At 44.1% G+C, this 22,981-nt stretch overlaps 1 long non-coding RNA gene across 1 annotated transcript in view; it reads right to left on the bottom strand.

The window, feature by feature from the left end:
• Positions 1 to 22,981, bottom strand: part of LOC135968793 (uncharacterized) — a 105,172-nt gene that overhangs the window by 60,762 nt on the left and 21,429 nt on the right. The gene's annotated exons all lie outside the window — the stretch shown is intronic.

Raw genomic sequence — 22,981 nt, 5'->3', positions numbered from 1 at the left:
TTCGAGACCAGCCTGATCAACATGGTGAAACCCCATCTCTACTAAAAGTACAAAAATTAGCCAGGCACGGTGGCACACGCCTGTAGTCCCAGCTACTTGGGAGGCTGAGGCCAGAGAATCGCTTGAACCCCGGAGGCAGAGGTTGCAGTGAGCCGAGATCGTGACACTGCACTCCAACCTGGGTGACAGTGAGACTCAGTCTCAAAAATAAAAACTAAAGTCTATCTTTGACTCATTCATTTGTTCTACAGACATTTAACGAGCCCTAGAGGTGCATGTTCCCCCACGCTAACGAAGCTTCAGCTCCAGGGGCCCTCATGGAAATGGGCTTCTTCCAAGTCCTTCCACCTAATTTGATATTTGTAATTCTGCATTATTTTCCTTAAGGAAGGCCCCCCAAATTGTATAAGCCTCAGGCTCCACAAAAACCTGGATTTGCCTCCATGAGTCCTATTATGCACAGGGTGATGAGGGGCTGAAGGTACAGAGATGAACGAAAGGCAGTCCTGTCCTGCAGGGCTTGAGTTACACAAAATGAGTAAGTCCTAGAGCTCAGCATAGTGCCTGCAGCTAACAATACTATATTGTGTATTTTAAGAGGATTTAATAATACTGTATTGTGTATTAAATAAGAGGATAGATCTGAGGGTATGTGTTCTTACCATAAATAAATAAAAAACGAGACAATCTTTGGAGGTGATGAAAATGTTTATTACACTGATGGCTGTCATGACTCGATAGATGAGTACTGATCTCTAAACTCATCAAGCTGTATACATTAAATATGCTTTTCATATGTCAAAGAAAGAGGTGATTTAAAAATACAAAAGAAAAAGAAAGTGGTCATGTCTTGAAGGAGCTTCTCTCCATTGCGGGAAATTGAGAATGAGCATGAGGATCTTTTCACAGGGAAAATATTTGCTATTCAATCATTCAATCATTAAATAAATATGTATTCATCATCTACTATATATCAGGCACTGCGAAGTCCAGGATGAAAAGGGAGGGAAGGGCTGTGCTTTCAAGGCGCTTACAATCAATCAGTATCAAAAAACATTTCAGTCCAGGACTGGGCACGGTGGCTCACACCTGTAATCCCAGCAGTTTGGAAGGCAAAGAGAGGTGAATCACCTGAGCTCAGGAGTTCAAGACCAGCCTGGCCAACATGGCAAAACCCCGTTTCCACTAAAAATACAAAAATTAGCTGGGTGTGGTGATGTGCACTTGTAATCCCAGCTACTCAGGAGGCTGAGGCAGGAGAATCACTTGAACCCAGGAGGTGGAAGTTGTAGTGAACCGAGAACACACCAGTGCACTCCAGCCTGGGTGACAAAGAGAGACTTTGTCTGAAAAAGAAAAAAAAAATCAGTCCAGAAAAATAGGATGAAGTGGTAAAGAATGACTGAGATGCTTGGTTGGGAAAGGGTTCTTGGTTGGGAAAGAAAAGCTGTTATATAAATATGAAAAATGCCAGCCGTGTAAAGATAGGGAATCGTTCTAAGCAGAAAGAATAGCAAATGGCAAGGCCTAAAGAGGGGATGACCCCAGTTATGAAAGGAACAGATGGAAGGCCAGCATGGCCAGCACAGAGTAGACCAAGGGGAGAGAAACAAGATGAGGTCAAAGAAGTAGGAACGAGCTAGATGTTGTAGGGTCTTAATGCCAGAGTGAGAGGGATGGATTTTGACATTAGAAATAATCAGGATTTTAGACAAGAGAATGATACGATCCTGTTGATATTACCAAAGAGTTCTCTGCCTGCCATGGACAGAACAGAGTGTCAGGTGGGAGCAAAGCTGGTTAAGGGACCTCTGCCCCTATCCAATTGGCAAACACCCCAAAGTTTCACAAACTACTGTTGTAGGTCAGGAGGAAACAGGCCTTCTCAGCTATTATTGGTGAGAATGTAAAATTGTACAACTCCCATAAGGGGGAATTTGGCAATCTATAGCAAATTTACCTATGCATTTGGCCACTGACTGATCAATCCCTGCCTTAGCCCTTTTGTGTTGCTATAAAGGAATGCCTGGGGCTGGGTAATTTATAAAGAAAAAAGGTTTATTTGGCTCACAGTTCTGCAGGTTGTCCAAGAAGCATGGCACCAGCATCTGCTTCTGGTGAGAGCCTCAGGCTGCTTCCACTTATGGCAGAACGTGAAGGGAGTTGGTGTGTGCAGAGATTACATGGCAAAAGAAGAGGCAAGACAGAGATGGGGGTGCCAGGGTCTTCTAAACAACCAGCTGTCACAGGAACTAATAGAGAATTCACTCACCACTCGTCATCAAGAGTGGGCATTAATCTATTTGTGAGGAATCCACTCCCACCACCCAAACACCTGCCATTAGACTCCATCTCCAACTTTGAGGATCAAATCTCAACATAAGGTTGTGAGGACAAACCTGCAAAATAAAGCAGTCCTACTCCCAAAAATCTATTCAAAAAATACACTATCAAAAATACCAAACAAAAAAAAAGAAGATTGTAGGGAGATGAGTCTATCTCTGCAGCATCATTTGTAATGGCAAAGACTGGGAATCACCTATACAGTTGCCTAGTTAAATTAATCCTGTGCATTGACACAATACCATCCACTTCCCGGCGTTAAAGGAATGTGAAAAGTCTCTACTTAGTGCTATGGAGTGATCTCCAGGATACATTATTAAATAAAAATGCAAAGTAAAGAAAAATATGTATATTATGCTGACATTTACCTAAGAAAGAGGTGGGATATGAACACATGTTTTTCATGGAAAGAATAAATCAAAAATTTTAGAAATGGTTATCTACCAGGGATAAAGAAAATAGTTGAAGGGGGAAGACACAGAAACTAGATTTCACTGAATAGACTGTATATATTGACTTTTAAACATTATACTTTTTTATATCAATTCCTAAAAATTAAGTATTCCAGTGACTTTAAACATAATATTTGACTGTAAATCCCTAGTAAGATATGCGTTCAGAACCAAAAAAAAGACTGCAAATGTCTTACATTGCTTTCATTAATCACATCATTGATATGACATGATATGTTGCTATTGCTTTCCTGGGAACATTCTGTATGCATTACGAGATGAAGCAGAGTGATTATGTTGGTTTTGGAGGAATCAGGAATTTTGGTATAGAAGAAAGAAGATGCTGATATAAAATTGAAGACAATTAAGTAAAAACCTACTAGTCCTGAATTTGAATTGGAAATCTCAGTATCAAATCAAGATGTATTTTATCTACAAAAAAAAAAAAAAGAAAAGAAAATGTTTTAAGTTACTGGTTCTAGCCAATAAAAAGATGAGAAACAATATCCACCCCAGAAACAAGAAGCACCTCCAGCACTCAGATTGTGGTCACTAAGTGCCATTCCCCACCTAGAGAACCCAGGGATCAATGAAGAAAGGACTGATGCTATGTCTGGGGCAGAGCACAGCAAAGAAATAGAGGAGAAGGGAGGAAAGTAAATTACAAAGTAGCTGCCAGTGAACAGGAGGAAAGCCAAGAGAGTGAATGGACACCAACACCAAGAGAAGAAAGTGGGTTTTTTAATTGACATATAGTATTTGTACATACTTATGGGGTGCATGTGACATTTTGTTACATGCAAAGCAGATAATAATCAAGTCAAGGTATTTGGGTTGTCCACCACCTTGAGTATTTATCATTTCTATGTGTTAGGAACATTGCGAATCCTCTCTTCTAGCTATTTTGAAACCTACAAGACATTGTTATTAACTATCATCACCCTACTCTGCAATCAAATATTAGAACTTATTCCTTAAATCTAACTGTATATTTATTTCCATTAACCAACCTCTGTGAAGAAAGTTTTAAGAAGGCAGGAGTGATCAGTTGTGATGACTACTTCTGAGATGAAAGTAAAATCATAGCAATGTTGACCCTTGGAGTTGGCAACGTGGAGGCCACGAGGCGCTGACAAGTGAGGGCTCAGTGGAGTCGCAGGAGCCTGACTGGAGTGGTAAGGAGAGTACTCAAGGTATAATAACCTAGAATGCCAGGAAAATTTAAAAGTTGCTCCAGAAACTTCTATAGATAAAATTTTAAAAAAAGAAAGAAAGAAAAAAGAAACACAGCCGAAGGAAACAGATCCAAATCTTGCCATCTGTACACTCACCTCTAATAGGAACCTGGCATTTAGAAAAGGTAAGTGGAAAAGACACACACTTTTCTGTATGCTCTTCATCAAAATGCAGGCATCGTTTCTGCACGTGGTGATATTTAAGCAGGAGAGCATTGTCTTGGCTCCCCTGACCCAAGTGAGGCAGTGAGTGCCCCACCTCTGAGGGCAATTAAGTTAAGGAAGAATGACCAGCCATCAGGAGTGCTATACAGGTGATCCAGCCTTGGATATTGAAATAGGGCTTTGTGAGCTATGGAAAGCAAAATGGCCTAGGAAAAAATGGGGGCTTAACAGATGTTCCAGGCCTATCTGTGCAGCTTTTCCAATGTCCCTCACTTCTCCAACAACTCCAAGACATTGTAATTCCATGGTGTTTGCTTTGGATAAAGGGACCTGGATTCCCTTATATGGAGCTTTTCTCCAGGTATTTCTCTCCATTGGCATCTCCCGCACTCCATCTGCCAGTGTCTCCTGCCTTTTCTGCTGCCAGATTTAGCCACAGAAAAACAAGCACAAAAGAATCTTTCATTGCCACCACCAGCTGCACATGCCAGCCCCAGGCCTTTCTGCACATTCCAGCCATGTGATGGTAGAAAAGCAAACCCAGAGCATATCCGTGCTTCCTCTCTATTTACTCACAGAGATGGGAAGGGAAAATGGCCAGTTCTCCTCCACTGCCTCTAAGAATGGCCCAACTTAAAGCTGGAGAAACAGATGCTAGATACAGAAGGAACTCAATGGTTGCAGGATCTGAGGTCCCTATGTCTCTTGTAATAGATATGTAAAAAACAAATATCTAAACAGTACCTTCTGGCCAGGCGTGGTGGCCCACACATGTAATCCCAGCACTTTGGGAGGCTGAGGTGGGCAGATCTCCTGAGGTCAGGAGTTCAAGACCAGCCTGGCCAACATGGTGAAATTCCAAGCCCAAAGTCAGATAACCGGTAAAGTTTGGAAATAAAGTATTCTATGTACATCCTTGTTATGAACCACATGTTTATGTCACCCCAAAATTCATATATTGAGAACTTAATTATAGTGTGATATTTGGAGATGGGGTCTATATTAGGCCATTTTTTAACAGCTATCAAGAAATACCTGAGACAAGGTAATTTATAAAGAAAACAGGTTTACTTGGCTCACAGTTCTACAAGCTGTACAGGAAGCATGACGCTGGCATCTGCTCAGCTTCTGGGGAGGCCTCAGGAAGCTTACAGTCATGGTGGAAGGCAAAGAGGAAGCAGGCATGTCATTTGACCAGAGCAGGAGCAAGAGAGAGAGAAGGAGGTGCCATGTGCTTTTAAACAGCCAGATCTCATGAGAGCTCACTCATTATCATGAGGACAACACCCAGGGGACAGTGCCAAATCAATCATGAGAAATCCACCCCCATGATCCAATCACCTCCTGCCAGGCCCCATATCTGATACTGGAGATTACAACTCAACATGAGATTGGGGCTGGGACAAATATACAAACTATATCAGAGCCTTAGGAAATGATTGGGTCATAAGGGCCCTCATGATGGGATTAGTGCCCTTATAAGAAGAGATGCCAAAGCGCTCTCTCTCTCTTTCTCTCTCTCTCTCTCTCTCTCTCTCTCTATCACCTCCATGTAAGGATACAGCAAGAATATGGTTATCTGCAAGCCAGGAAGAGCACCCTCGCGAAGAACCCAACCACGCTGGCCATCTGATCTCTGATTCCAGCCTCCAGACCTGTGAGAAATAAATGTCTATTGTTCAAGCCACCCAGTCTACAGTGTTCTGTTACAGCAGCTCACACTGTCAAAGGCAGCCCTCTAGCCAAAAGCCCCCAAAAACACATCTGTAGATGAGTATGCTGGGCTTGTTGCTTGTTGCAGTGAAGAAGAATGCATGCCCACGGGAACTATGGGGTGTCTCAGTAAAGAGTTAGAAAGGACTTACTGGATTGGATCTTGTGTTAGGTGATTTGGTGGAGGGTGTGAGGAAGCAGGGCTTTGCTATGGGTTGGATATGCCAGGAAGCAGGAGTGACTGAGCATCTCAATACATCTTTTTTTTTTTTTTTTTTTTTTTTTTTTTTTTTTTTTAGCCAGGGTCTCCTTCTGTCACCCAGGCTGGAGTGTAGTGGTGCAATCACAGCTCACTGCAGCCTCAACCTTCCAGGCTCAAGCGGTCCTCCCACCTCAGCCTCTCTAGTAGCTGCGACTACAGGTATGTGCCACCACACCTGGCTAATTTTTGTATTTTTGGTAGAGACCAAGTTTCATCATGTTGCCCAGGCTGGTCTTGAACTCCTGGGCTCAAGTAATCCTCCCACCTTGGCCATTGTCTCAGGCCTCAGTAAATCTTATCTAGACAAAAAGAAGACTAAAGCAAGACTAAAGCTGGCATTGGTAAAGAAACAGCAGTCACTCATATCAGTTGGAACAGAGAGAAAGGTCTGGCATTTTGTGGCTTGGACAATGTTCGTGTTTTATCTGATTTCAAACATGCTTATGGTCGAGGGTAGGGGGTGGCCTGTTCTGTCCAGATGCATCACAGTCACGGAGTGCCCTGCCTGATGTAGGTGTTCTGGGAAATCATTCACGTTCAACAGGACAATACTCAAGTCTATCTGTGAGTAGTACCAGGCCAGCTCCTACCAATACCACGCCTCAGCTGACAGTACCAGGAGGCGCTGCTTTTCTATTTCTCAACTTAAACTGAGTCTATCTACCCACAGAAGCTGTGCCTAAAACCATTGTGCCCCTCTGCCTATAACCGAGTATCCCAACCCTAAAATGCATTTTAAAACTTCTTTCCTTTCCTTCCTAATCTCAGAATGTGGCCTTCTACTGTAAGACTCTATTTCCTTCCCTTTCCCACCAGGCACATCCGTGCACAGCGTTTGCTTATTGAATTATGTGCTTGCTTAGGAATTCCAGGGACCCGTCTTGAAACAAAGCAGAGAGACCCAGCTATGGAATCTTCCCTCTTGAGGGGAGCTATGAACAGTTGGCCCAGCACCACTGGACCAGAGTCAGGATGATGCAAACTAGACTCCAGACGGGCGATTACTCAAAATAACTATCAGAACAAGACACACACACCTGCACCCTCTTTTTCACTACTCCTGCATAATTCCCACACTTTTACCTTTCTTAAACCCCTGCAATCAGCCCAGAAGGCTGAGATGGTTTCTTTGAAGTTTGAGCTTTGCCATTCTCCCATCTGCTAGCATCTGACCAATAAAAGCTGCTTTCCTATCACCACCCCTCACTGCTCATGCTTTGACTTCTGAGCAGTCAGCAGCTGGACTTGAGCTGGTTCCATGTCTTCCAGAACAGGACACAGCCTAGGACAAGCTGAGCATTGTGTGCAACCTGGAGAATTAATGTTTTTATGCGAAAGGAAAATAAATCTTGGAAATCTTGGGGCCCCAAAAATCACTAAGCTAAAGGGAAAAGTCAGGCTGGGAACTGCTTAGGGCCAACCTGCCTCCCATTCTATTCCAAGTCACCCCTTTGTTCACTGAGATAAATGCATATCTGATTGCCTCCTTTGGAGAGGCTCATCAGAAACTCAAAGAATGTGATCATTTGTCTCTTATCCACCTATGACCTGGAAGCCCCCTCCCCACATCGAGTCTTCCCACCCTTGCTTCAAGGTGTCCCACCTTCCAGACTGAACCAATGTTCATCTTACATACGCTGATTGATGTCTCATGTCTCCCTACAATGTATAAAACCCAACTGTGCTCTGACTACCTTGGGCACATGTCGTCAGGGCCTCCGGAGGCTGTGTCATGGGCACGTGTCCTCAACCTTGGCAAAATAAACTTTCTAAATTAACTGAGACCTGTCTCAGACGTTCAGGGTTTGCATTTATTAAGAGTTCAGCTGGGCAAGGTGGTTCACGCCTGTAATCCTAGCACTTAGGGTGGCTGAGGCAGGTGTATTGTTTGAACTCAGGAGTTCAAGACCAGCCTGGACAACAAAAAGTACAAAAGTTAGCTGGGTGTGGTGGCACACTCCTGTAGTCCCAGCTACTTGGGAGATGAGGCAAGAGGATCACCCTCCTTGAGAGGGTCCCAAGGACTTGAGCCCAGAAGTTTGAGGCTGAAATGAGCTGAGACCGTGCCACTGCACTCCAGCCTGGGTGACAAACTGAGACCTTGTCTCAAAAAAAAGAGTCCACCCAGAGAGAGAGAGACACACATGGGTTAGTGGAAAGGTGACTCCATTACCGTGAAGACACTTGGGCTTCAGTGCCATTGGCACTTGTGGCCCAGTGTGTGTTGCTGGATGATTCTTTTCCCCTCTGGACCGTGATTTTCTCATCCGTAAAACGAGAGTTGGGTCAATGCTTTCCAAGGCTCCTTACAGCAACCCTCCGTTGTTGAGAGAACCCCCCGACACACACACAAAGAATCAATTCATTCTGGGGAAACCATTTGTCACTTTCCAAGGTCCCAAGGACTTCTCTAGACTTCCTTTGGAAGCAAAGAAGCAATTTGATTTGCAATCTCCAGCAAGCTGTGTGTATTTTCTAAGCTTCAGCTTATTTATCCAAAAGTAAATTTAGACCAGGTGCAGTGGCTCATACCTGTAATCCCAACCCTGTGGGAGGCTGAGGCAGGAGGATCGCTTGAGACCAGGAGTTCAAGACCAGCCTGGCCAACATGGCAAGACCTCGTCTCTACAAAAAATAATTTGTTAATTAGCCAGGCATGGTTGTGCACATGTTGGGTTCCAGCTACTCAGGAGGCTAAGGCGGGGGGATCATTTGAGCCAGGAGGTCAAGGCTACAGTGAGCCATGTTCACCCCACTGCACTTCAGCCTGTACAACAGAGCAGGATCTGTCTCAAAAAAAAAGGAAAAGAAAATTTTTCATCTTATAGGAAAGTTAAAATCATAGAATAATAAATATCTAAATTCATTTAGAGTTACCATTTGTTAACACTTTGTCACATCTGCTTATCTCTATTAGTTTTGTTGTTGTTGTTGTTTGTTTGGTTTTTTGCTGAACTGTTAGGTCAGTGCAAAAGTAATTACAATTTTTGCCATTAAAAGTAATTGCAGTTTTTGCAATTACTTTTGCACCAACCTAATACTTGAAACAAACATAACATAATAACATTTCATCCCTAAATACGTGTTCTAAGAACAAATACATTCTGCAAGGTAATCCTTTGTGTAATAACACCATTATCACATCTAAGAAATTTAAGTCATATAATACTACCCAATATGCAGTCCATATTAAAAGTCTCCCAATCCAGTAGTCCCCAAAACATTCATTTCAGCTACTTGTCTTTTTTTTTTTTTTTTTTTTGACAGAATCTCTCTGTGTCACTAGGCTGCACTACAGTGGCACTATCTCAGCTCACTGCAACCTATGCCTCCCGGGTCCAAGCTATTCTCCTGCCTCATCCTCCCAAGTAGCTGGGACTACAGGCATGTGCCACTACATCCAGCTAATTTTTGTATTTTTAATAGAGACAGGGTTTCACCATGTTGGCCAGGATGGTCTTGATCGCCTGACCTCACGATCTGCCGGCCACGGCCTCCCAAAGTGCTGCGATTACAAGCGTGAGCCACTGTGCTTGGTCTACTTGTCTTTTTTTTTAATTCAGAAACCAATCAAGGGTTAGTTGTCTTGTCTCTTTGGTCTCCTTTAATCTAGAACAATCCTACCACTTTGTTCTAACTATCACGTCGTTGACATTTTTTCAGAGTCCAGGCTAGTGGTCTTGCAGAAGGACACTATCTTTTGAAAGGAGCACAGCTCTTCAAAAAGATTTTAACATTTAGATGTCTCAGTAATATAAAGGCTCGCCCCACACATCTGCCTGTGATGATGAGATTTTAGTAAGCATCTTATGCATGGTGGATTTAATTCTGATTATTCCTTTATGAATGAATTCAAAGCACCTAGCTCTTCTCTCCAGTTTCCCTCATTAAATGTGGTTGCCAACTATAAAGTGGGCCCAATGAGTTTGATTCAAAATCAAGTCAAGGTCATCTAGCTGGCCACTGCCTACATAAAGAAGAGAGAAAATCCACTTAGGTCCAGGGCTGTTGATATAGCCTGACGTCTTTCTTGCTGCTTTATTAGTTCTAGTGAATATTTCATAACAGGTGACAGCTTTGCCCTTTAATTGCTGAGGGATTTTAATTTTGCACTGCTGTTTGCTGTTCAAAGTGATTTACCTTGGTTCATAAACACTTACATTGCAGGGACTTTCTCTACAGCAAGAAAAGTAAACTTATAAGCTGTGTGACTTGAGCATACACACAAAATCACACTTTTAATTAGGCCACTACCTCCCAACATCAGGCAGTTCATATCACTTTCACCATTTTGGCCATATCTGTACTTACTTTATGTTTTTTATTTACATAAATTGTTCTTCCTGCCTAGATAAAAATGTTTTCCAATAAAACCTTGTATCATTATTGATGAAAAAACTGGCATTGTTTTCCACCATCAGTTGAAAAATAAACACAGTGAAAATCTTGATCGTGAGGCCTGCTGAAGGCTCTGAGCCTGAGGACTGCTCTGTCTTGTTTGAACAGAAGATCAGCAAGAATTAAACACAGAAGAAGCCAAACTGACACTTTCGGCTTTGAGTAATGAGAGAAATAAGAGGACATTGAAAGGGGATTGATTTTCCACTATAGTTATTTAATGTTGGCTTTGGAGTCCACTTCAAATGAACAATCTTCTGTGCCCACAAACAGGCACATACACTGCATTTTGGGAAACACTGAATTCTTTCTGTTTCAGGCTTCTTTTTTTTTCTTTTGAATAACATATTCAAAGATCAGTCCCTATGTTACATGACATGTATTTAGTATTTGGTTGGAAAACTTGGTTATCGTGTCATGCCAGATGGATTGTTCTCTGGTAAAACCCTCAGCAAGAACTGAGGTTGAACTATATTGAAATTGCCATTTTTGTAGGTTGAAAATGGTCTAATGTCAGCAATTTCATGCCATGTAGCCTAAGAGTAACCATCATCAATATCAATAGTGTTTCTCATTTCCAAAGAACTCCCACAAACATCACCTTGCTTGGTCCCAACAGTAAACTTTGGCGCAGGGTTTTTGTTGTTTTTTTGTTTGTTTGTTTGTTTGTTTGTTTTTCTATCTTTCTTTCTTCCTTTCTTGTCATATTCATTTTACAGATGAGAAAATTCCTCTGGGGGATAAGAGCATTCCCCAAGTTCAGGTGGGGCGCCAGTGGGGGCCCTGGGGCTGAAATCAGTGAGGCTGATCCAGAGTTCTTGCTTTCTCCTGCAGCTTTATTTGCCTCCCAAGTTATCGCTGTAAATGCAACGTTAAATAAGGAATGAGATTCCAAAGTTGGCTGCGGCTATTTTCCTGCAACTCTGAGCCCTTCCGTCTGTCTTGGTCCAGCAGAGTCGGGGCTCGGTAAATTTTACTGAGCTGGGTCATTGATTCTCACAGTGAGGAGGGCTTACAAGTCACCATTTCCAAGCCCGTTTCCAAGGGAGGAAAGGATACAGATTTATTCAGCCCAGAAGGATGGCTTGAAGACCGCTATATTTCTCACAGTCAGAAGTTATGCCTATTTTGTTTCTTCACTGCCCTGCACAAATAAATGCCTCAGAAAAGAAAGGTGGAGACAAAGAAAGGGAGGGAGGGAGGAAAAAGAGAAGAAAGAGAGTGGGGAGTAAGGAACAAAAAATGAAAGACAAGGAAAGAAAAGAGGGAGGGAAAGGGCAGAGGGATGGGGGAAGGAGGAGAAAGAATAAAGAGGGAAGAAAGGAGGACTGGAGAACAAAAGAAGAAGAAAAGAAAGAAAGGAGATGTGGGAAGAGGGCAGCCTGGATTGCAGAATTAAATTTCTATTGTGGCTTATTTGGATTTCAATGGAAAGAAAATGAGGGTTTAGGATTCAGACAGGTGAGTATTCAGTTCCCTGCTCCTCCCTTGCCTAGGTGTAACCTTGAGCAAATTACATCACCTCTCTTGGCCACAATGTTGTCATCTTTATAAAGAAGAAAATAACACCGACTGCAAAGGCATAGGGAGAAGCTGAAGAGGCAGTGACTGCGCAATGAATGCTTTGTCATTGCTGTTATTGTTCTTGTTGCCATTTGCCATTTGCCATTGTTGGAAACACTTACCTCTGTCTTTTTTTGTTTGTTTGTTTTTTTGTTTTTTTGTTTTTTTGAGACAGTCTCAATCCCTCGCCCAGGCTGGGGAGCAGGGGCGCAATCTCAACTCACTGCAACCTCCGCCTCCTGGGTTCAAGCAATCCTCTCACCTCAGCCTCCTGAGTAGCTAGGATTACAGGCATACACCACCATGCTCAGTTAATTTTTTGCATTTTTAGCAGAGACGGGGTTTCACCGTGCTGGCCAGGCTGGTCTCGAACTCCTGACCTCAAGCAATCTGCCCGTCTCAGCCTCCCAAAGTGCTGGGATTACAGGTATGAGCCACTCCACTCAGCCCCTCCTTTTTTGACCTTGAAACCAACATTATACAGTAACTTTACCCTTTGAGCAACCTCCACTTAAGGAAAATTTGACCCAAGATTTGCACACAAGGAGGAGGAAAATTCACAAGAGCCACAGAGAGGGTCGCCCTGGGAACTGCAGAGAGGCCACTGAGCCAGGTGTTTCTTAGACTCCAGTCTGACAATGATCCCCTGAAAAAATTAAACAGCGGGGATGTTCCTTTTAGCCTTAAAGGAGAAAGATGCCTCTGCAGGTCTGTCTGTCTTGATATAAGCTTCCCCAGGGCAGTGAGCCCAGTGTGGTGGCGGCTTGGTAAATGTTTGCTGAGCTGGACCACTGGCCGGGAGGAGAGCTTATCAGTCACCATCTCCCTAGCCCCTGAAGGGCTGTCAGGAAGGAAAGGACAGAGACTTATTTAGCCCAAAAGGATGACTGAAGACCACCAGCTGAGGCTTCGAGAGAAGAAATTTCAGCTCTATAGAAAGGACTGACTTCTAATAACAAGGGTTTCCAGGCCGGGCACGGTGGCTCAAGCCTGTAATCCCAGCACTTTGGGAGGCCGAGACGGGTGGATCACGAGGTCAGGAGATCGAGACCATCCTGGCTAACATGGTGAAACCCCGTCTCTACTAAAAATACAAAAAACTAGCCGGGCGAGGTGGTGGGCACCTGTAGTCCCGGCTACTCGGGAGGCTGAGGCAGGAGAATGGCGTAAACCCGGGAGGCGGAGCTTGCAGTGAGCTGAGATCCGGCCACTGCACTCCAGCCTGGGCGACAGAGCGAGACTCCGTCTCAAAAAAAAAAAAAACAAAAAAAAAACAAGGGTTTCCAAAAATCAAGTCTACTGCCTATGGCAGAATGTATCACAATTAGATTGGGACTAAAGCATTAGTCCTCCTGTGTCTATCACCGTAGCCATGAGCCACGCATGGTTTTCAAGCACCGAAATGAGGCCAGTCCAAATTGCCACGTGTTCTAAGTGTAAAATATACGACAGAACTCAAAGACTTAATGTAAAAGCAGTATGCAAAATATCTCATAAATATTTTATATTGATTACATATTAAAATGACAATATTTTAGATGCATTATGTTAAAATGTACAATAAAAATGCATCTCACCCAGCAAATCCTAACAAATACAAAGAAAAAGAATAAGATTTAACTTGAGCTTTTCAACATAAAAGTGGATGCAGGATTCCACACAATACTTTCAAAGTTTAAAAGACAGAGTTGGCAGTACTTCATTTTTGTTTTGCTGTATGTGTTTTATTTTCCAAATAAAGATGACTTTGATGAAAATCTTGGGGTGACTATTTAAATAAGAAGAGAAATGAAGTCCATAAGATTTTGAAATAAATAAAGATGACACAAACAAATGAAAAAACATTTCATGCTCATGGATAGGAAGAATCAATATTATCTAAATGGCCATACTGCGCAAAGCAACTAACAGATTCAATGCTATTCCTATCAAACTACCAATGCCATTTTTCACAGATTTAGAAAAAACTATTCTAAAATTCATGTGGAATCAAAAATAGAGCCGAAATAGCCCAAACAATACTAAGCAAAAAAAAAACAAAAACAAAGCCGAATGTATCACACTACAAAATTTCGAACTATACTGAAAGTGAACTAAAACCAAAACAGCACTGTACATGTACAAAAACAGACACACGGAAGAATGAAACAGAATAGAGAACCCAGAAATAATGCCGCACACCTCTAATGTGTGTCAACCATCTAATCTTCGACAGCGTTGACAAAAATAAGCAATGGGAGAAAGACTCCCTATTCAGACGTGGTGCTGGGATACTGGCTATCCCTATGCAGAGGAATGAAACTGAATCCCTACCTATAACTATATACAAAAATTTACTCAAGATGGATTAAGGACTTAAAGGTTAGACCTCATATTGTAAAAATCCTGGAAGAAAACCTGGGAAATACCCTTCTTGACATCAGCCTTAGCAAATAATTTATAGCTAAGTCCTCAAAAGCAACTGCAACAAAAACCAAAAATTGACAAGTGACACTTAATTTTTTTTTTTTTTTTCAGATAGAGTTTCACTTTATCGCCCAGGCTAGAGTGCAATGGCATGATTTTGGCTCACTGTAACCTCTGTCTCCCAGGTTCAAGGGATTCTCCTGCCTCAGCCTCCCAAGTAGCTGAGATTACAGGCGTGTGCCACCATGCCTGTAACAATACAAAATTATCTGGGTGTGGTGGGACTGCACGCCTGTAGTCCCAGCTACTCTGGAGGCTGAGACAGGAGAATCGCTTGAACCCGGGATGGGGAGGCTGCAGTGAGCAGAGATCGTGCCACTGCACTATAGCCTGGGCAAGACAGAGCAAGACTCCGTCTCAAAGGAAAAAAAAGAAAACCGAAAATGTCTTTAAGGTCAGGCGCAGTGGCTCATGCCTGTAATGCCAGCACTTTAGGAGGCCAGGGCAGATGGATCACCTGAGGTCAGGATTTCAAGATCAGCCTGGCCAACATGGTGAAACCGCGTCTCTACTAAAAATACAGAAATTAGCTGGGCATAGTAGCAGGTGCCTGTAATCCTAGCTACTCCAAAGGCTGAGGCAGTAGAATTGCTTGAACCTGGGAGGCAGAAGTGGCAGTGAGTTGAGCTCTCGCCACTGCACTCCAGCCTGGGTGACAAAGCCAGACTCTGTCTCAAAAAAAAAAAAAACTCCTGAGCTGAAGCAATCTGCCCACCTCAGCCTTCCAAAGTGCTAAGATTACAGGTGTGAGCCACCACACATGGCCGCCAATTTTCTTTACTAGAACCAGTCACTCCCCATTGCCTCCCTCCCCAGTCTATTTTAAATGGAATCATACAATATGTGACCCTTTCTGTGTTTGGCCTCTTTCACTGAGCGTGGTGTCTCTGAGGTCTATCACATCATAGTATGTGTCAGTACTTCATTCTTTTTTACAGTGGAATAATATTCTGTCGTATGGGTCAATCACATTTTGTTTATCTGTTTGTCTTTGTTGATGCACATGTTTCCACTGCTGCCTGTTCTTGTACATACAGCTTTATCAGAACACAGCCTTGCCCACTCATTCACATGCTGTCTGCGGCTTCTTCCACGCTACAACAGGAGAGTCAAGTGGTTTCTATAGAGTCTAAAAAAGGTACTATCTAGTCCTTTACACGAAAAAAGTTTTCCAGACTAGAAACTAGAACCCTGGTCTAGTTCATCCAAGTCCCCAAACAGCTAGTTTTAGGTGAAGGAACAGAGCCAAACTACCACCTGCCCCTTCCTCCCCAAACCAAGTTCTGCTCCTTGTTTCCTTTTATTATAAATGGAACCAACATCCTCCCATTAACCTATGCAAGAGTTCAGAAGTCATCCTTGATACCTCCCATCATCTTCCACATCCAATCAAGCCAATTCCTGTCCACTCTACATCCCATATTTTCCTTGACTCCATCTTTTTCTTCCATCTCTCCATTCCCTACCACCACCCTAGGTTAGCCACCACCATTTTTTCACCTAGATCCAGAGAAAAATGTCTTATAATGTCCTTACACTCCTACTGTTAACTTCCCCCTTCCAGCTCTCAAACTCTTCCCACACTGCAGCCAGAATTTAAAAAAAAAAACAAATATAACCATTTCGCTTGAAACTGCCCGATGACTCCCCATTGCCCTCAGGATAAAGTCAAAATTCCATAACATGGTTTTAAAAATCCTGTATGGGGCCGGGCGCGGTGGCTCAAGCCTGTAATCCCAGCACTTTGGGAGGCCGAGACGGCTGGATCACGAGGTCAGGAGATCGAGACCATCCTGGCTAACACGGTGAAACCCCGTCTCTACTAAAAAAAATACAAAAAACTAGCCGGGCGAGGTGGCGGGCGCCTGTAGTCCCAGCTACTCGGGAGGCTGAGGCAGGAGAATGGCGTGAACCTGGGAGGCGGAGCTTGCAGTGAGCTGAGATCTGGCCACTGCACTCCAGCCTGGGCGACAGAGCGAGACTCTGTCTCAAAAAAAAAAAAAAAAAAAAAAAAAAAAAAAAAAATCCTGTATAGGCCAAGCATGGTGGCTCATGCTTGTCATCCCAGCACTTTGGGAGGCCAAGGCAAGAGGATCACTTGAAGCCAGCAGTTTGAGACCAGCCTAGACAACATACCAAGACCCCATCTCTATAAAATATTTAAAAATCAGCCGGGCATGTTGGCCCGTGCCTATAGTCCCAGCTACTCAGGAGGCCAAGGCAAAAGGATCACTTGAATCCAGGAGTTCAAGACTACAGTGAGCTATGAGTGTGCCACTGCACTCCAGCATGGGCAACAGAGCAAGACATTGTCTCTATAATAAGTAAATTTTTAAAAATAAAATAGAAATACATAAATGAAACCCCTGTACCATGTGGCCACTCCTGGGATTCAGATGGGGGCTCTGTCTCCTTCTTTCTTTATTTTGTTTTTTTTCTGGAGACAGAGTCTTGCTCTGTCACCCAGGCTGGAGTGCAGTGGTGTGATCTCGGCGGCTCACTTCAACCTCTGCCCCCGCCAGCCCCGGTTAAAGCGATTCTCCTGCCTCAGCCTCCTGAGTAGCTGGGAGTATAGTTACATCCCACCATGCCCAGCTAATTTTTTGTATTTTTAGTAGAGACGGGGTTTCACCATGTTAGCGAGGATGGCCTCAATCTCCTGACCTCGTGATCCACCTGCCTCTGCCTCCCAAAGTGCTGAGATAACAGGCGTGAGCCACCACGTCCAGCCCTGACTCCTGAGAGCCAATTGAGAAAAAGATGAAGGATGCGGACAAACGGAGGTGCGTTGCTGATGGAGTGAACTGGGTAACTCAGCCTAGAAGTGAGGCTGTAGTCAGACTTCAACTTTTCCATGTGAAATGAACTTCCCCATACAGGGAAAAAGGAGATCAGAAAATGGGAGGGAGACCACCTCCCCCCCCGCCCCCACAGGGAGTGATGGGAGTCAGTGTGGAGGGCTGGGTTTGGGTGTAGGGAGGACAAAACCTTTGATCCCCCACAGATAAAGCATGAGCAAAGAAAACTGAGAATTTGGGGCAGTTTTGTAAAATCTCCCACCACGGAGAGCTCCATGGGGTGAGAGGTAGCATATTTTTTTAATTTTTTTATTACACTTCAAATTTTCTGTGGGTACATAGTAGGTGTATCCATTTATGGGGTGCTTGAGATGTTTTGGTGCAAACATGCCATGTAGCATCTTGAAGTGAACATGAACTTTGCAGCCAGTCTACCTGGGTTCAAATCCTGGCACTGCCATTGACTAGCTGTGTGACCTCAGACATCCTGCTCTGCCCCTCCATGCCTCAGCTTCCTCATCTGTCAAGAGAGGGTGATTAATGGACATGCCTCTCGGTTTCTTGTAAAGGTAAACATATATCTACCTGGTGATCAACACTGGGAGAAAAACACCCAGGTGGAGGAGGAAGCAGGTTTATTTGAAAGGAAAATTATGACATCTAAGTGGGGTGTGATATTCATTTCCTGTAGCTTCCTGTCGCAAATTTCCAGAAACTGGTGGATTACAACAAACCAACAGAAATGTATTCTCTCGGTCAGGCTCAGTGGCTCATACCTGTAATCTCAGCACTTTGGGAGGCCGAGGTGGGCCAATCACTTGAGACCCAATCACTGAAGCCCAGGATTTCGAGACCAGCCTGGACAACATGCAGAGACCCTGTCTCTACAAAAAAAAAAAAAAATACCCAGGTATGGTGGTGTGTGGCTGTAGTCCCAGCTACTGGGAAGGATGAGGAGGGAGGATCACTTGAGCCTGGGAGGGAGAGGCTGCAGTGAGCTGTGAAGGCACCACTGTACTCCAGCCTGGACAACAGAGCCAGACCCAGTCAAGAAGGAAGGAAGGGAGGGAGGGAGGGAGGGAAGGAAGGAAGGAAGGAAGGAAGGGAGGGAGGGAGGGAGGGAGGGAGGGAGGGAGGGAGGGAGGGAGGGAGGGAGGGAAGGGAAGGAGAAAGAAAGAGAAAGAAAGAAAGAAAAGAGAAAGAAAGAAAGAGAAAGAAAGAGGGAAGAAGGACAGAAGGAGAGAGAGGAAAGAAAGAGAGAAAGAGAGAGAGAGAGAGAAAGAAAGAAAGAAAGAAAGAAAGAAAGAAAGAAAGAAAGAAAGAAAGAAAGAAAGAAAGAAAGAAAGAAAGAAAGAAAGGAAGGAAGGAAGGAAGGAAGGAAGGAAGGAAGGAAGGAAGGAAGGAAGGAAGGAAGGAAGGGAAAAGAAAAGAAAGAAAAGAAAGGAAAAGAAAAGAAAAGAGAAAAGAAAAGAAGAGAAAGGAAGAAAGAAAGAGAATTCTCTCACAGTTCTGGACGCCAGAAGCCAGAAATCAATGTGTTCCCAGGGTTGGCTCCTTCTGCAAGCTCTAAGGGGAGTATGTGTCTCTTGCCTCTCTACAGCTTCTAGGGGCTGCCACAGTCCTGGGTACTACTTGACGTGTAGGCCCCTCACTCTGATCCCTGCATCTATTGTCACCCCATCATCACCTGGTGTTTGCCTCTGCATCTTCTCCTCTTTTTATAAGGATACCAGTCGTTGGATTTAGGGCCTACCCAGATAATCCAGGACAATCTCATCTTGAGATCCTAATCTAACGACATCTGTAAAGCTCCTTTCTCTAAATAAAGTCCCATCCACCGGTTCTGGGTGGACATACCTTTTCAGGAGACTAACATCTAGCACACGACAGATATTCAACACAGTTACCCCAGGCAGGGACTGCCGTGTTCTGCATGCTGTATAATAACTAACGTTTACTAGGTGTTCGCTTCATGCCAGACACTATGCAAACTGATTTCCACCCATTAGTTCATTTGTCCCACTCACAGTTTCCTCCATCTCAGCTGTGGCTGTCCCTTCCCCAGGCCTTCAGTGCCTGCAGAACAATGATATGTGAATGAAACCTTCCTCTCCCGCCATCCATTCTCCTTTGATCATTCATAATTTCATCACTTTAAAGGATAGAAGTAATAGTCCTGCTTCCAAAGAGGCAATCCTTTTATCTTCTCTGAAGCTTTCATTCAGCATCAGTGAGGGACAAGATTGCAGAACCTAACTGTGATTTGTTTCTTTAAAGTCATTTTAACAACGCTAGGTGTGGCATTTGCCTGTGGCAGCGGGGAAAATACAAATAAGTAAAAACAAACAAACAAACTTTCCCAAGCTTGGGGATTTTCAACGTACTTGGTGCTGAGTAGAAGTAATAGTAATTAAAGAACAATGACAGCAGCAATCACAACTAGCATTCATTTATTGAGCATTTACTATGTGCCAGGTACTCTTATAAGCACTTTACATGCACACTTATTTCAAGCCCTCAACAACCCCATATGATAGGTACTAAAATTATTCCCATTTTACAGATGAGGAAGCTGAGGCTTACTGAGGATAAGGCACTTGCCTTCAGTTACAGACTTAGCAACCAGTGGAGCTGAGTTTTAAACCCAGGAAGTTTGACTACAAGAACACTGCATTCTAGTTGGCATGTATTCTAGCATGTGTTGGAAATAATGTTCAAAATCCTAAGGAAACTGAACACTCAAACAAAGGATTTTCAGTAAAGTAATTTTACTTTTGTTTAGAGGGGTGCTTCTCCTTGGCTAGTCACCATGAGAGCACAACTGAACAAAGCGGCATGAGAGCCTTTATTCCTGATGCAAGTCCTGCCCCTGTGCCCTTTCCCCACTGGCTAGAGTCAGGCCACACAATCTAAACTAGTACCGGCTGCCTAAACATTTGAACTTTCTTTAGATAAGGTGGGCACATAAGGGAGAGAGGGCAAAGGGGAAGGGGTGTCTGTAATGAGCTAGAGAGCTAGTCTTTTTTTCAAATAAGGAAAGGAATGTGAGCTGGTATTGATAACACCTGGTACTGTGGCATGTCTGGGCACGGAACAAAGGCAGAAAGGAAGAAAGAGGAGAAAAGGGAAAGGTGGGGGGGTACTATGAATTAAAGAATAAAGGATTGATCAGGCTCTTTGAAGAGAAACCTCATCATATCCCACAGTTTTCCCCTTCTTTTTTTTTTATAATTCAGTTCCTTTGGTTGTAGGACTGAGGTTCCCATATCCTTGCAGTCTATAGCTCCTAAGGTCCTTTCTCGAGTCCTTGCCTATGAGCCTCTCCATCTCAGAGCCAACACATCAAATCCTTCTCATGCTTAGAATCATTCTGATTTCACCTTCTGCTGTCTGGAGCTAAATAAGACACAGCCAGTGCCCTGTAGGAGCCTATAGCCCAGAGGGCAAGATAGGCAGGTTAATGAGCACTTATAATTAGGGGGGATTATGGGCCATCATAGAGTGGGTAGGGGGGTGCACAGAGAGTCTACAGGATAGAGAAGCCAGACAGGCTCCCTGCAGACATTGACACCAGATGTGAGGCTAGATAACTAAGGAGAGTTAGGCAGACACCAGTGCTGACTTTCAGGCCACAGAATCCATGCAGAGGGACCAGCCCTTATATAGACCTAGAGCCAAGAGAGAAGCTAGCGAATGAATCCAATGCTGCAATGAATGAAGAATATTCCTTGGTAACACTTCTCGAGAACACAAAATAGCAAATGCTTATGTAGACCTCACTAAGTGTTGAACGCAGTTCTGGGCACTTTGTATATATTCCCTCCTTTAATCCTTGCAGCACCTCCAAGAGGTCAGTGCTATTATTATCCACATTTTCCAGCCTGTCTCAACAGCTTCTTGTGGATGGGCCTTTTTAGGCAGTTGTCAAAGATCCCATTATGTGGTCACCACAAAGAAAATGTTGAAAGTTGTTGGGCGCGGTGGCTGAAGCCTGTAATCCCAGCACTTCGGGAGGCCAAGACGGGCGGATCACGAGGTCAGGAGATCAAGACCATCCTGGCGAACACGGTGAAACCCCATCTCTACTACAAAATACAAAAAACTAGCCGGGCAAGGTGGCGGGCACCTGTAGTCCCAGCTACTCGGGAGGCTGAGGCAGGAGAATGGCGTAAACCCAGGAGGCGGAGCTTGCAGTGAGCTGAGATCTGGCCACTGCGCTCCAGCCTGGGTGACAGAGCGAGACTCCGTCTCAAAAAAAAAAAAAGAAAATGTTGAAAGTTCTGGCCTTAGTGATTTTCCCTCCCATCGCACATTTCTGACACCACAGAAAATGTGTTGATGTATGTATGAGTTCGTTCTCTCAATGCTATAAAGAACTACCTGAGGCCGGGCGCGGTGGCTCAAGCCTGTAATCCCAGCACTTTGGGAGGCCGAGACGGGCAGATTACCTGAGGTCGGAGTTCAAGACCAGCCTGGCCAACATGGTGAAACCCCGTCTCTACTAAAAAAAATACAAAAAACTAGCCGGGCGAGGTGGCGGGCGCCTGTAGTCCCAGCTACTCGGGAGGCTGAGGCAGGAGAATGGCGTGAACCCGGGAGGCGGAGCTTGCAGTGAGCTGAGATCCGGCCACTGCACTCCAGCCTGGGCGACAGAGCGAGACTCCGTCTCAAAAAAAAAAAAAAAAAGAACTACCTGAGACTGGGTAATTTATGAAGAAAAGAGGTTTAATTGACTCACAGTTCCACAGGCTGTACAGGAAGCCTGGGTGGGAGGCCTCAGGAAATTTACAATCATGGTGGGAGGTGAACAGGAAGGAGGAGCATCTTACATGACCAGGGCAGGCAGAAGAGAGAGAGCCAAAGTGTGACCCAGAGGTCATGCTCTAACTATTGTAGTCCCCTGCCTTTCCAGTCCCACCATCAATGTCTGCTCCTTATGTTTAATTTTTACATTCTGCATAGCATGAGGAAGGAAAAAGGTACCTTTAGAACTGGTCTACGAGCAGATGTTGATATGGTTTGGATTTGTGTCCACACCCAAATATCATGTCGAATTGTGGGAAGGTGCCACATGCTTGTAAACAACCAGATCTCATGAGAGCTCACTCACCCTCATGAAAACAGTAAGGGGGAAATCTGCCCCCATGATCCCATTACCTCCTACCAGGTCCCTCCTCCAACACTGGGGATTACAATTCACCATGAGATTTGGGTGCAGATGCAAAGCCAAACCATATCAACATCTGCTTGTAGGCCAGTTTTTTGTTTTGTTTTGTTTTGTTTTTTGAGACACAGTCTCATTGTATTGCCCAGACAGCAGTGCAGTGGCACTGTCTCAGCTCAGCGCAACCTCTGCCTCCCGGGTTCAAGCGATTCTCCTGCCTCAACCTCCTGAGTAGCTGGGATTACAGGTGCACACCACCACGCCTGGTTACTTTTTTTTGTATTTTTAATAGAGACAGGGTTTCACCATGTTGGGCAGGCTGGTCTGGAACTCCTGACCTCGTGATCCACCCACCTCAGCCTCCCAAAGTGCTGGGATTACAAGCGTGAGCCACCACACCCAGCCGACCAGTTCTAAAGGTA

This window comes from Macaca fascicularis, chromosome 20 (assembly GCF_037993035.2).
Source record: "Macaca fascicularis isolate 582-1 chromosome 20, T2T-MFA8v1.1".
Taxonomy (NCBI): Eukaryota; Metazoa; Chordata; class Mammalia; order Primates; family Cercopithecidae; genus Macaca; species Macaca fascicularis.
The sequence above is the reverse complement of the archived record's forward strand: the minus strand, read 5'-3'. Positions and strand labels throughout refer to the sequence as shown.